Below are 14,547 nucleotides of genomic sequence, written 5' to 3' on the forward strand. Positions count from 1 at the left end.
GTTGGTCCTTGTTCAAAGTGACCAAAATGAAGCAATGCACCAATTCAAGGCAAAACTTGAAGGGGAAGAGGATACAAAGCTTTGTGAAACAAAAATTCCACATTTTCTGTTCTTCCTCTGAAGTATCGCTAAAATAAGTCAGTGTTCAAGTCAAACTTAGGTACACAAGCTGAGTGGGAAGGCAAGATTAAACCTAGTCAGGTTTTGATTTATTTACAGATATTAAGGTAGCCAGTGCTGTTTGAGACCTTCTGCCTATACTATATTTTGAGGGGAGGAGGGTGATGTATTGCTATTTAAGGAGATGTTAGCTCGATTTGTCCATGGTGAGGTCACCGAGGGAAAATTCTGTGGGAAAAAGAGAAAAGGATAAGGAAGATCCTCCAGAAAGCACACTAAAGGAGCTTCCCTTAGAAGCCAAGAGAATGCAATCACTGGGAATAAACATTATGAAGAGGAGAATGAGTTATAGTGTCAAAAGGAGGCAGGCCAAGGCAGAAAATAAAGCCAGTTCTCACCTGTTCTCATCAAATCTCCTGCCTTTACCAGTGGTACAAGAGGCTAAAGACAAGCTACAGAGAACCAAAGATGAAACTAGAGCAGAGGATCTTCCAGAGCAGGGCTGTGACCACATCATGAGATGATACAGTATTAAAAACACCATGCAAAGAAATCAACAGCTATGTCAGTGATGTTTATTTGTATTATGAGAGGAAAGAGGCTTGAGGGATTGAGAAATTAGGATGAAGAGTTAGGGAAGCAGTATGAGTGCAAGGGAGAGTAAGAAGTGGGATGCAACTGTAGAGCAAGCAGAGCAGTTGGGAGACAACAGGATAGACAGTCTGATAAAGGAGAAGGAAGAGTTACAGAAAGGGAAGGGAAAAGGCAGAAGGACAGCTGAGGGGAAAAGAGGTGGGAGAAACCCATATGACCGTAATATTTTCCCTTGCAGTAAAGATCTCCTATGGAGAGAGGCACAGAAAACTGTTAGAAGGTATTAGAAGATGAAGATATAAATAGGATTTTAGGTAACAGATTTAATCAAATAGCAGTCTTCTAAATGTGTTTTACTTGCATTCAACTCATGGTCACCATTTGTGGTAAGTTTCACAGATGCGTGATAAAATCTAAAATCCAAAGAAACTGGCAGCACAACTTTCACTAGTTTCAGCAAAACTTATGTTTTAATAAAAAATTCTGCATATGTTCTAGTTGTTTCCCCCACCAGCACCACCCTCCAATCCCCAGCAAGGCAGGTTACCTCCTTTCAAATAATTCAGTTAAATTAAGTTGTATGTTCAGCCTCATTAGCCACCATCTCCATTTCCCTGCAGTTTTAATTAGTTAGGTCTCTTTGTGCACAGTTACCTCAATCCTTTCCCCAAACAATCCCACAACATTGCTTTTTTTTATTGCATCATTCTTCAAATGCTTCTAATTACACTGGAGGCAGCCGATGCTATCAGAGCAGAGAAGTGCTCGCCTATGGAGAGGGTAGGGCAGGAGCTGAACTGAAGGCTGGATGTGGGGAGGTACATGCACCCCGTGGGCAGGCATTTCGATGCTATTCCACACTGTTTTACCCATTTAATCAATATAACCAATCAACACAACAGGCTACAGAGTGAAGAGTCAAACCCACTGCATAGACACCAAGTGTCACTGATGCATGTGAAGCTAACTTCTCCCAGCAACCTCCTGCTCCATGGTCCCACATGCTGGATACAACTGCTTCACCTCCTTCATGCTCAGCACATGAAGCCACAGGGCAGGAGAGGCACCTTGGTGCCCTGTTGAAGCCACAGGGACATATGAGGCTCCTCAATTCAGGATGGTGCCTGGCTGCAGCTCTTCCCCCAGAATACCTACCCCAGCAAGCCAAATAAAGACATCAGGCTGCAGCACTGTCCCACAGGACAGAAAAAAAGACTTGGGAGAGCCTGCTTCAGCAGCCTTTAAAAAATGGCCTGAAAGTCAGGTCAGATCCTTGATTAAACAAACACCAGAGCAAATGTAGATGCAATGCCAAAATCGTGAGATGATCTCATTTTCAAGCTGAAAATTGGAGTACAGGCTGATGTTTCAGAAACCAAAAGGAAGTGCGGAAGATCAAGCTCTGCCCATAAGGAGTAAGACAACTTTTTAAGGACAGGATTTCTGCTTCAGACCCTCTTTGCTCTCTACTGGCAGAAAAAAGCCTACCAAATCAGCAAGTGTGCCTGGCAGGAAACCCTGAGAGCAAAGGATCTCTGCTCCAGTGACCCGGCAGCCCCACCAGAGAGTACGGGCAGCTCATTTCCACCCACAGGCTATTCCTGGCTGCCAAGGGTCGTAGGCAGCGAAGCACAGATTAGAGCAACACAGATTCGTTATGTAACAGGCATGTTGCTCGTGGCTTCTCTAAAATCCCGGAGACATCGCTATTATATAATGGGAACAATCAAACAGAGCAGCTCTTCAGTGATTTGATTTAAAAACTGCTGAGCAGCTACAATGACTGTTCAGGGTTTATCAGACTCAGTGTTATGTTTCTACTCTAATCAGTTTAACATTAAAGCTGCTGTAGCTTATAGTGGGAGACTCAGCTCTCACTTAGTCCCAGGTCTCAAAAGCCAGAAAGGTGAAATACAGCAACCTGCATCCACCTTCCTACCAGATCCCAGGTGGAGTGCAAAGCTTGCATCTTCCAAACTGAGTTTCAAGGCTTTCATTTCTTCAGCTGGCTCTGTTGACATTAAAGGATTACTCACGTGAGTGAAGGCTGGGGAACCTGGACCTAAGTGTTGGTGTTTGGATTAGATTGTGACTGTGAGCCCTCGCAACACTAGGGCTTTCGTCAATGAAAGACGCAGACTCATCTGGAAGAGTTTCTAGAGCTCCCTGTCTTCTTAAATCAAATTATTACAGTAAAATAGTTGTTAGCCATGCACACATTTTTACATGATACATATATTGTCATTTTAGAAAATATGCATATTAACAACAAAATCCATTGTTTCTGACCTGGTTGTAGCCCAGCCAGCTCATGGACATGGAGCATGACCCCATCAATATCTAGAACGGGTAGCTGCAGACATTTCAAGATGCCCTAGTCAGTAATTTCATTCAGCCTGCTGCCAAAGTAAGACTAGCATTTTGCCTAGTCTGGTTTGTTTTAAAAACTTACTTTTTTCCATCCAGCTTACAACTGGTACCTAGGTAAACTAGGTAAAAAACCCAGTACTTTCCCATTCTTTTAGAATACACATTGTATTCTTAGATTTTTATGATCAGAAGGAGGGAAAAGCCCCATTTTCTTCTAGATGTTGGATCTATTATCTCTTGTCCTGGGCTCTCAATCTTTCACCTTGTGGAAGGAACTGTCCTATTTTGGGCCCTACATTGAGTATTAGTCTTGATCTCTGTAGCATTAATTCCCAAACAACGTATTTGGGTTGTGACCATGATACAGTAACCTTCTTCTGAGCACTGGCTCATGATTTCAGTAATACTTCTGCAAGCAGCAATCTGAATTCACTAATGCTCAGATAGATGTTTTTCTAGAAATTGTTTTACTGTTGCTCTTTAATACACCACTCTACCATACTGCATGCAGAATGACAGCTAAGCAGCCTTTCAGAGGAGCAAGGGAAGACTCTCAAGTCCCAACGGGTCTGGTACCTCAGAACAAACACATTCGTTTCAAGAACACTGCTCTGCTGAGTGCACTCGAGCGCAATCTAGTTTGAAATTTCTTATCTGCACCCAGCATCCTGTCAGCTTTCCCTGTGCACAAGCCCTCGTGAGCCTTCCTAGACTTCTGCTATGAAGCAATTATGAACTTGGAAGTGCTTAATATGAAGCTTTATTTTCCCCACCACAATCTAAATTTCTGTTCAATAACACTACTATACCCTGTAGTGCAGAAATAAACCACTCAGGACTGATTCAGTCCTTTTGAATTGTTCTGGCAGTATAAACAAGATTTTTTTTCAATCCAGGGCAGTCTGTATAATAATTTTTCTCTGGTGGCTTAAAGGGTTTGTTCCACATATCTCTGCCAGGCTTTGCATGGGGTATGTACTGGAGGGAGTGAGCTACTGGAGCATCCCTGTTCTTAGAGCTATCCTTGCCTGCCAGACTGGCTCTTTGACAGCCTTAGTATTTTGCCATAGCTTAGAGCACCCCATCAGGGTAATAAAAATGGAAACCAACTAATTTAGGATAAGTCAAATAGTTAAAATTCAAAAAGTAAAATTTAACAGAGAAACTAATCAGCCCAGCATGTGTTTTGGATGCTTGTTTTCTTTTTAACCATGATTTCAAAAGAAAGCCATCCTCCAAGTGTTTGGTGATTATGCCCATGAAGTGAAACTCACAGCTGTGCAAAGAAAAAGAACAAGTTTTGCTTCTAGCTCTGCATCCCATGCAATAGCTATTTCAAAGTCTGTCTCTTGGCATATGAAATAACATGGTGGAATAGCCCTGAGGCTCATGCAAGGAGCAGCACACCATCATCACCTAAATTAAGGGTCATGATCCCAGGTTGGGAGGAGAATCCAAAGAATATGTTCAACTTATATTTTTGCTAATTTTGAGGACCGCATAAAATCACTGATCTGTAAGTGATGTCACAAACAGGAAAAGCCTGGGAGCTGCTGCTCCACCAGAGGCTTGTGAGGATTAGCTCATTTCTGCAGAGGTTTGAGGTGGATGTCTCAGCTGGAATAAAATGTTTTTCCTCCATCCACAGTCCCTAAGAGCCCTGCAAGAATGGGTCAGGCTACTACTCCCTGTTTCTGGGGAGGAAACTAAGGCACAGAGTCTTAAACTGACTTTACCACAATTGCAGAGCTTAGATCTCCTTATCTTCCAGCTAGCACACTACTAAGACCACTTCCTAAGCTTTAAACTTATGCCTTTAAACAGCATTACACCACAGGGGCAGCAAGAACTTTTCATTGACCAGAAACGAGTCCCTACACTGACAAGCCACTATCTCAGGAACTGTGTTGTTTGCTTAACTGCTGGTTTTATAGACACTAAAAAACAAACAAAAAACACTTTTAAAATATGCTAACATGGTTATTTAAATCAAATCTTTCAGACATCCCTTTCTTACACTAGAGGCCTGTTTTTCAGATGTTATGAATGTTTTACATATATGCAGAACAGCTGCAAAATATTCTCTTGATTTTATATCCTAATAAGTCAGTAACACAGGACGGTGTTTAGTTGGTATAAATCACTCCATTGTGAAGTCAGGGCAGTTTGTACCAATAATCATTTTCCCCATTGCTTCTCACTCTACAAGCCCTTACTCACACTGTCTCTCTCATGAATCCAATCATAGCAGACAGTGCAGCATCTGGCTGTACTCTGCAGATCTTTTTTGGTAACCTTGAGTGAAGTGTTTGACCTATCCACTTCCTGTTTCCTCATGGAGAATCCCAAAGATGATACCCACATAATGGCAAGGAACAAGACAACCAAGGTTTTTGGAAGGCAAAGCATCAAATGCCTGCTCAGCAAGAAAGAGGTGACAGTATTCCTAGTCTCATTAGGATGTTATTTATATTAGGCTAGTACCTGAATAAGTCGTACAAAAATCCATCAGAATTACTTTCTTGAAGAAAGACTGTTTCAATGGGTTTAAGTTTGCAATTACAAGCTCAGCTACAAAACAAACCACCATGCACCTATGCTTTGCTGTTCTTTGCTACTTTCCATTTCAACTACTTACAACTTCCTTGAAAAACTGACTGCAAGCATGTTCAGTAATAATAACATTTAAACAAAGCCAGCTTAATTACAAATAACAGAAGTACTGCATTTTATTATAAGCTGAGAAAGCATTTGCTAAATCAAGTACGCCTCAGTGCTGTTTTTAGCAAATCTCAGCATCCAACTCAGGGTGTCATGTCCCATGTTCCCCCCCCCCCCCCCCCCACGTACTGTTGCTGAGTTTTCAAGCAAATATCTTTACTGGGATGTCCATTATCATACCTGGATCTTTTCTCCTTCACAATGTTCCATCAAATGTAAAACCAACCACTGTATGAGCTGCTTAAATTAGTTTTTTCAGTCTGTTGTATTGTGCTTTTCTTCACTTCATCTACCATTTGGTGTTAGAGTCAACATTTTATTACAGCCTGCAGTTCTGTCCTATGCTGATTTCTGATATGCACCCTCCATTTACTTAGAAATGTACTATAGAAGCTAAGAGGTTTTTTTGTTTTTCTAACTTTTAGAGTGTGGGAAGACTAGTTCTCACCAAGTCCTGGATTTTCTGCACAGCTCTGATGTACTGTTGAGCTTCACAGAGCCTGGAGAACTGCACTTCTGTGGTAGATGAAATGTAGCAGAAGTGCTGCTAGTTCTCCTCTCCCCACTATCTTGCTAAATATGAGGTATCATGTACCATACCACAGACGTATTTTGTATACAAGTATACACTCCCAATATATTTAGGTCAAGAGGCTTAAGCTACCTTCATGTGCATTACAGTCACTAAGACAGTAGATAACATCCTACAAAAAGACTTTACCATATTAGAAGCCTTGTTGTAAAGGCAGATTAGCTTTGTATCTGACCCAAACCTAAATCTGTCATTCTGAGCATTTGAAATAAGTTTAGATCAGTAGCCAAATCTCTACTTCTATCCCTGAAGAGATGAATACACAGAAAATAAATGATAGCATGTCAAAAACTACTTCAAACAAACCACATGGGCTCAAGCCTTGCAAACCCTTTCTCACCCTCCTAGTCTCAGGTAGGGACTTCCAAACTCTGAGAACAGATCACTCAAAGGATCACTTAAAGGATTAGCTTTCTCACAGTAGTTCAAATAGGGCTTGATTCTGTAGGGCCATGACAAAAAAGGGTGAGAAATTAAGCCCCATCTTCATGCACATAGCTCAGTGCTACCACTCTCCTGCACCACAGACTGTACTGCATTCCTTACAGGCTGCAGAGATGGACAAGTAGTCAGGTACATTTAATTGCAACGGAAAAGGACAGTCTGGTAAAGAGCTTATGTAGGAAGAGATACAGAAAAGCCCAGATCCCTGCTTCAAGTTAGGGGTGGGAAATAAAATAAAACCCATAAACACTACATAAAGTGAAAAGAACATAAAAACAATTTCTGTATGATATTACAAATCAAAACAAGGCATTTATGCATCATGTTATACCCAGCTCAGCTGCTGCCAAGTGGATCCCTAATGCAGTCATCCGTTGCAAACTAATAACCTGTATGCCAACACTTGACATTTAATTATTTTGCTACTGCTACCTTAATATCAGTAAATATTTCTAATGCTTGGCTTGCTGAGAAATTTATTATTTTTTTGTTCTTCAAAGTTCTTAATGCAGTAATAATGGCAAGAGTCTTGCTGGCTTGCCCTTTTCATGTCTGCAGTGATCCGGGATCACTGGCTGTCCAACCCAGGCACCCCTTGGGAGCACACACTGACCCGGAGGGGGAAGGCACAGAGCACCAGCCCTCCCCGCACCACTGCGGCCTCCAGCAGCAGTGACAGGAGCCAGGGAGGGAGGGAGTGAGGAAGAAACAGAGGCAAAGACAGGAAGAGAGATCAAGAGGCAGGGAGGTATAAAAGGCTCTGAGACTCACCTAAAGAGTGCTGGAAACTACAAGTTTACATAAACAGCTCTTCAAACAGGGGTGTTTTATCTGAGTAGGGACACCTGGGCCCACTGCCTTCTCTTCCATGGGTTTGTTTTTTCCCTTCCTACTGAAGTTATATGCCAGTTCATCACTTACAGTAGCTCCTTTGTTATCTTTCATCATTCTTAAGAAATAACAATGAGGTGCTGTTTAACTCCACAAAAGGGGCACAGTTTAATTGCAGTTCTAGCACTCTGGTGTAAACTGAATACTTGCCTCAAGCTCTCCACTTCCACCAAGAGGGAAGTGCTCAGCCCCAGCCAGCGGTCCCCTGCCCTCTCCAGGACCCAGCACCTCACAGCAGCATCACACCGTTAACACAGAACAGGTGAATTCAGGTCTCTACCCAGATGCTACACAAAGAGCAGTGCCCACTTCAGCCATCCCATTTATTAGTCTTCTCAAAACTTTTGGCTGAACAGATTTGATAATATATATAATCACATTTTCATAAGTAGGATTCCCTCTATTATTGTGCCACCCCGACGCACGCCTTCACCACAGGTAGCAGCGACCAGCAGCCGACAGACCTTCCCTGTCTCCCGTACGGGCAGTTCCCAGTGCGGGGCCGCAGCCGCCGCATTTCGAAGCGCTTTCGGCCAGTTCCCGGCGCGGTGCTGCGCCCCGGCGCTGCGGCTCCCGGGAGGAGGCAGCACCGCGCACCCCGCGCGCGCCTCCCGCAGCCGCGCAGCTTCCCCCAGCGCCGGCCGGGGCTGAGCCGCAGCAGCGCCCCGGGTCACGGCAGGGCTTTCCCGAGCGGAGAGCAACCCCCGAGGCGGGCACCGCGCGGCGAGGCGCCCCGTCGGCGCAGGGCGAGAAGGAGGAAGAGCGCCAGGCGCTGCAGCCGCTCAGCTGGGCGCCGGGGGCACCCCCGACGCCGGGGGAGCGGAGCGGAGCGGGGCGGGGCGGGGCGCTGCGGCTGCAGGGCGACGGGGGGTCCGCGGTGCACGGCGCTCACCTGGCTCCGCGCCGGTGCTTCCTCCCCGCTGCCCGGGCGGGAGCGGCGGCGGCGCGGGGCTGCGGGCGGGTGTTATATAGCGGCGCGGGGCGCAGCCGCCGCGCAGCGCCTGCCGCCGTCCGCGCCCACCTCCTGCCGCCGCGGGGCGAGCCGCAGCGCCCCCTGCCGCACCGCCCGGGAAGCGCCCCGCTCCGGCCGCCCGTGCCCCCGGCCGCGGGCGTCGCCGCGGGAGCGCTGCGGCGGCCGGGGAAAACTCTGCTTTCCAAACGTGTGTTTCCCTACTTTTGTGAAGTGCGTAGAAATTTAGGAAAACGGCAACACTGCGACAATCAGTGAAACGGCGGCGGGGGAGAGGCGAGGGGGGCACCTGGCAGGGAAAAAGGTTTTGCACGCTGCCACTGTGCGTACGAGCAGATGGATCCCTGAACGCCTGCTCGGCTGCGTGTGCTGATGGCGTTCGAGGCGAAGCACGCGAGCACACGGGAACGTGGAGCTGCTGGAGCGAGTGCAGAGCAGGGCCGCTAAGATGATGAAGGGACTGGAGCATCTCTCCTATGAGGAAAGGCTGAGGCAGCTGGGACTATTCAGCCTGGAGAAACAAAGGCTCCGGGGGATCTTATAAACATGTTTAAATATCCAAGGGGAGGGTGTAAAGAGGATGAGGCCAGACTCTTCTCAGCGGTGCCCAGCGATAGGACGAGAGGCAACGGGCACAACCTGAAACACAGGAAGCTCCGTCTGAACATAAGGAAAAATTTCTTCACTAGGAGGGTGGCTGAGCACTGGAACAGGTTGCCCAGAGAGGCTGTGGAGTCTCCTTCCTTGGGGATGTTCAAAAGCCATCTGGACATCGTCCTGGGCAACCTGCTCTATAGGTGACCCTGCTTGAGCACGTAGGTTGGACCAGATGATCTCCAGAGGTCCCTTCCAACCTCAACCATTCTGTGATTCTGTGTGATTCTGTAATATTTATTTAAGGAGAAACTTCATGCTGTACAAAGCATCATTGCCCCGAAGGAACTTGTAACATAAGACCCAGGTACCAGGATATAGATTAATTGAAATAATACATATACATATAATACTTAGTGAACATCTACAAAATGAATGCATTGATAAGATATTTCTATTTCTTCGACCATTTTTCTTGATAATTATCATAATTACATGTGTAAATTAACATTCTGCAAACAAATAGATGGTTTGTGGTGGCTTTATTTAACAGGGATGTTAGTCCTCAGCTCTCCAAGCTTTCTAGGTAAAACAGGCCTCCATTTGCTTTCATTTCCCAGAGCTTAGAGCATAGGTACGTGTCAGAGTCTGCCAGGGAGGTCGCAATGGTGTTTCAGATGGCGTCAGGCAGAAATGAGACATGTTCATGGCAAAGCTTTCTGTTCTTTGACTGGCTGCTCTCCAGTTCTTCTCTCTTTCTACATGTTTATTTCTCTTTCAAATGAACGAGGAAATAAATAAATAGATAGATAGATAGATGGATAGATAAGTAGATGGATGAACAGATCTGCTCTTCTGCAAAACTTGTAACTCAAATAATAATCTCCTTCATTCATGCTACGTTTAAACCCGTGCCCAAGGCTTTTACTCCCATTAGGCGACTAAGCCTGTGAGACAGGCAGAGTGTTTTCGTCGTAAGTTTAAAGCCTTATCTAAATATACAGCCTGCGTTATAGCTATCTGTGTGATTTTTATGATATTCGCGAAGAGCCAGCACTCATCGTTTCAATCAGCTGTTAAGATCAGCAGCAGGCATTAGATCAGATGGGAGTTTTATGATCTGTGTCTAATGCTGGGCAACTCAATTAATTTTTACGAAGTCCTCTGGGCAAATGCACAAAGGCCTGTTCAGAAGGAGCAGTGAACTGGTTTCCCGTACGCGAGGCAGTTTGCGGATGCCACATGATACCGTCCTGTCTGCGAGCCGCAGCGGCGCCCTGCAGAGACCAGGAGGGCAGGAGAACAGCGAGGAGCCCGCGGCCTCCCACAAACAGGCACGAGACGGCACATTTCTGGCACACTAGTGAGACTTGGGCAGCAACGTTCATGGGCTGCATCCAACCTCCAACCTGGCACACCGGTCCCTGCTGTCTGGTGCAGCATCCTGCAGAAACTTCCCCTGCACAGTGCCCATCTGATGAGGCTGTTGTTAGAGGTCTCGTAGTGCAGCACGGTCAGCGTCACAGGATATATCCACGTTTCCTACGGGCGCAATAACTTCCTTACTTCTGCCTATGTACTGGCGCTCAAACACACTGTGCTTGCATCTGCCTACAGTCAAGTACCAAGTGCCAAGTACCATCCATGTGGCAAGATGAGGGAAAGAGTCTCTTATCCTTAAAAGACCTTTCTTTAAGGTTTGTCTTCCCTGCCGAAAAAAAGCTACATTCTTCCCTCCCCCAGTGCTAAATGATTTGCATGAGTTGAAAACACAGCGAAGATAAAGCATCTTAGCTGGTAAACTCGCTGAGAATGTCCCCACGGTTGGCATAAACGAGGGCTCTGACGAGACAGGCGCTGGCAGCGTTAGCTGTGCTGGTTTACGACATGAAACCCTCTGCTGTCAGCTCTGCTGGAGGTTCCTGGCCTCTGCCAGGGCAGGCAGGACAGAATACAAGCCTTCACCTCTGTTTACCGTTATTCATGAGAAAACCCAGAATTTATCTAAGGCCAAAATAGTGGGCAGAGATCTGAGAAAACGAACTGGGTCTGGGCTAAGCACTCCACGCTCCCTTCCTGGCCAGCAGAGGGAAATGGGCACCTCTAGGGTATAAATCTTTTCACCCCGGTGTAGGCACTGAAATTAGCTCAGAAGTATCCATTTCACTGAAGTGAGGTGAGGGCAATCCCTGTGTTTTTTATCTGAGAGCTAACTAGATAGTGAGGGTTTTGTTCCTCTAGCACGGTACTCCAGGTCCTCAGACCGCCTAAAATATCATCTGTGGTGGGTTGGTAGAGGGTTGTTTTTTGTTTTGTTTTGTTTTTTTCATCAGTGGCTGTGCCTAATAAAGATATAATCACTGAAAAGCATCTGTCTCTGGAGAAATCTCACTATTCATAACATACACCCCTCCCCGCTTTCCTAGCAGAAAGGGAAGGCTTGCTCCACTCAAGCTGCCTGTTACCGAAGTGTCCCCTGCACCTCCCCAGCACTTCGGTCACTAATCTTCAGAAAGCAGCAATCCCACCTGTCATCTCCAAAGGCACCACTGTGAAATTGCTGCTGATGGGGGCTTACAGAGGCAGAGTTTCACTGTCCTCCTTTTACTTTAGTACTCGGAAGGATGCACTGGCTATATCGAAACAGTGACAATAGCTGAAGAAGCCCAGATTGACCCAAAATGTTAATCAGACTGCCAAAACCTGTTATATGAAAAACAAGTGCATGCCACGCATTGAGGTTCTTCCCTTAATGGAACATTTTAGCAGACAATTATCACTCAGAGCACTTGACTTCTGATTTTGCTGAGCTGTTGTGCTCTAAGAGACAATTCATGCTATTATCACACCTAATTAAAGCCTACTTAGCTGTAGAATGTGGGCTCTGCTTTATTTTTAGACTCTGTGCAGAGGTGAAATTATCTGCTGTAGATAATTCATATAAGCTTGTTTTTCTTAAACATATGGAAGAGACAGTGAATAGATTTGTAACCTATACACACATATAGTGAAATATTTCATATGTGATTCCAACAAACAAAGCAAGGATAACAATGTTGCTTATACTAGAGAGAAAAGAAAAAATTGATGAGAAACTGACTTTTATAAATGAAGGCAGAGCAGTTTCAAGCACAGTTTCAAACCTAAGCCACTTTGTTGATGTGCTTTAACATAAGCTCCTGCAACTACAGAGAGGTGGCAGAATAGCCTCACACATAGACCGGGAAATACAACCAAGTGAGGAGCCAAGGGAATATATCCAAGCGAGGAACCTGTGACCGGAGCAGGGATGGCCTGCCTGTGCGTGTGCAGTGTGAAAGTGGAACAGGGCAACCACACGCCATCGCCATGACATGACCCGAGTGGCCTCACGCTAGTGGCGAAGGCATGAGGGCCCCCTAAGTCTCCCTTCCCCACCAGAAGGGCATGGATGGGAAGCGTCATGGACTCCCCCTTTGCTCTGCACCCAAGCTTTGTCCCATGTGCTGAAATAAGCACCAGGACACCTTCCCAGTGCTTCGCAGCCTCTAGCATGCCTCCTCCCCACCCTTGCACATGCAATAGCTGCCCTGTTTCATGCAATAAAACACTGTTCTTCTGAGCTGCAGTACAGCTATTACAGCAGAAATTAAAAACAAAAAAAAGAAGAAACACACACATGCATTAATAACAACGTCTTATTGTCTACAGCGTCTCCAGATGGGAGATCAGGGTCGAGCACTACGTAGCATGGATATAGCCAGTCTGTGCTATTCAGCCTCCGGATCAGACAGCGGTCCCCGGCTCTGTTTACTTAGTAGTAATGACAGAGCAGTGATGCAAGAAGGCTGCACAAGGCTTATTTCTCTGCAGAAATAAGCAAGAGGTGCAATCAATGTTCAGTTTCCCAGATTACTGGGGAAGAAAGCAAGTAAAAACCCCCAATATATAGCACACACACGAGCCAGTTTGATTAGGCTGCAATGTCGCATTAGGACTATCAGCTCTGGAGGACTTTTCGGAGGTTCCTGTCCCAGGAAGGACGCAGCCCGAATCCACTATAGTCATACCAGGTATTTTCATTTAAATACTATCTTAAACTTAGATTAAACCAGCTAAAACTTGAGTGCCGACATACTTGTCCTGGAATGAAGCTATCTGATACTGACTTAGGTGTCTTCTGGACTTGAGCAGCTGTAATAACATAAGCTCTTTTATATTGCATCAACACTAGGGGTGAGCATGTCACTTAAACTGTATCAGTGTAATTAAAGTGGGACAGCTCTTGTATCTAGATAAACATGGAGGAGCTGGCTTCGACGGTGACTGCCAGACTTCTCATCAGGAAAGAGCCTGGCTTGCCACAACCCCCAAATAAACCTGTGTTACAAAGATGTAACGGAGCTCTGTACAAATTACTACTAAATCAGGCAATTCCCTCATTTGTGAATGTTGGCTGGCTAATTTAATGAGAAATAAAATGCTGTAGCCAGAGTAAATCTATCATATAAAGGAAGCAGAGTCTTGCCAGAAAAATATCAGCTTAAAATCTCAAGCCAATTGCACCTTGATTCAAATTATGAGGAATATCTTGTATAATCAAATTACTAGTGGCTGAAAATCCTGTCAAAACATATCACTTTAGGCATGGTTTTAGCAATAACCTGCTCATTTTTGAATGTTTTGAGCACAACCAAGTGGTTAGGATGAGTTCACATACTTTTTTAGAATTGCTTTGATTATTTTAAGCCGTAATTTCAAAGTCTTCTGGGATCACAATAGTTGCCTCTCGGAGCTGTGTTACTGCTTGATAACAGGAATGAAACATTGCAGACAGATGATAAAGCGGCTTGATGTGAGTTCTTGTAAATGACGCCGTGGAAGAAATCTGTCCCATGAGAGACGAGGAATTCCAGCCATGAAAAAGAATAATTGTGGTCAGATAAAAATGGCAGCTTGCTCAACAAATCTACTTCCTAGCTGAATAAATATAATTGAATACATTTGCTTGGACTAAGGGGAATTTTCATGTGAGTAACTTCTAATCATCATGAGTAAGGATTGCACCATTTAAGTGACAAATATAGAGTTCTTTCATTTTTTTCATATTTATATTAAGGAAGCATTACAGTTGAGGAAAATGTAACTGTTATGATAGTTTCAGGAATGCATCTATGTGCATTTTATGAATTCTGGTTGATGCAAATTTGCCTTTGCATATATGTAGCCAATAGTTTCTTTGCAGGCCTGCATCTAGCACCTTTGAGCCACA

General features: G+C 45.0%; 1 protein-coding gene and 1 long non-coding RNA gene across 6 annotated transcripts in view; both read right to left on the reverse strand.

Annotated features, from left to right (window-relative positions):
- Positions 1–8,782, reverse strand: part of MTUS2 (microtubule associated scaffold protein 2) — a 325,349-nt gene extending 316,567 nt beyond the window's left edge. For all 4 annotated transcript variants that reach the window (XR_010387294.1, XM_064504964.1, XM_064504963.1 and 1 more), the window contains exon 1: positions 8,625–8,782. The gene's annotated coding sequence lies outside the window, so the exon portion shown is untranslated. The remainder of the gene's footprint in view (positions 1–8,624) is intronic.
- A 1,039-nt stretch (positions 8,783–9,821) lies between these two features.
- The window catches only part of LOC135327163 (uncharacterized), a 36,111-nt gene continuing 31,385 nt past the window's right edge, over positions 9,822–14,547 (reverse strand). For both annotated transcript variants that reach the window (XR_010387297.1, XR_010387296.1), the window contains one exon: positions 9,822–14,163. This is a non-coding gene — a long non-coding RNA (uncharacterized LOC135327163). The remainder of the gene's footprint in view (positions 14,164–14,547) is intronic.

Source organism: Dromaius novaehollandiae, chromosome 1 (genome assembly GCF_036370855.1).
Source record: "Dromaius novaehollandiae isolate bDroNov1 chromosome 1, bDroNov1.hap1, whole genome shotgun sequence".
NCBI lineage: Eukaryota > Metazoa > Chordata > Aves > Casuariiformes > Dromaiidae > Dromaius > Dromaius novaehollandiae.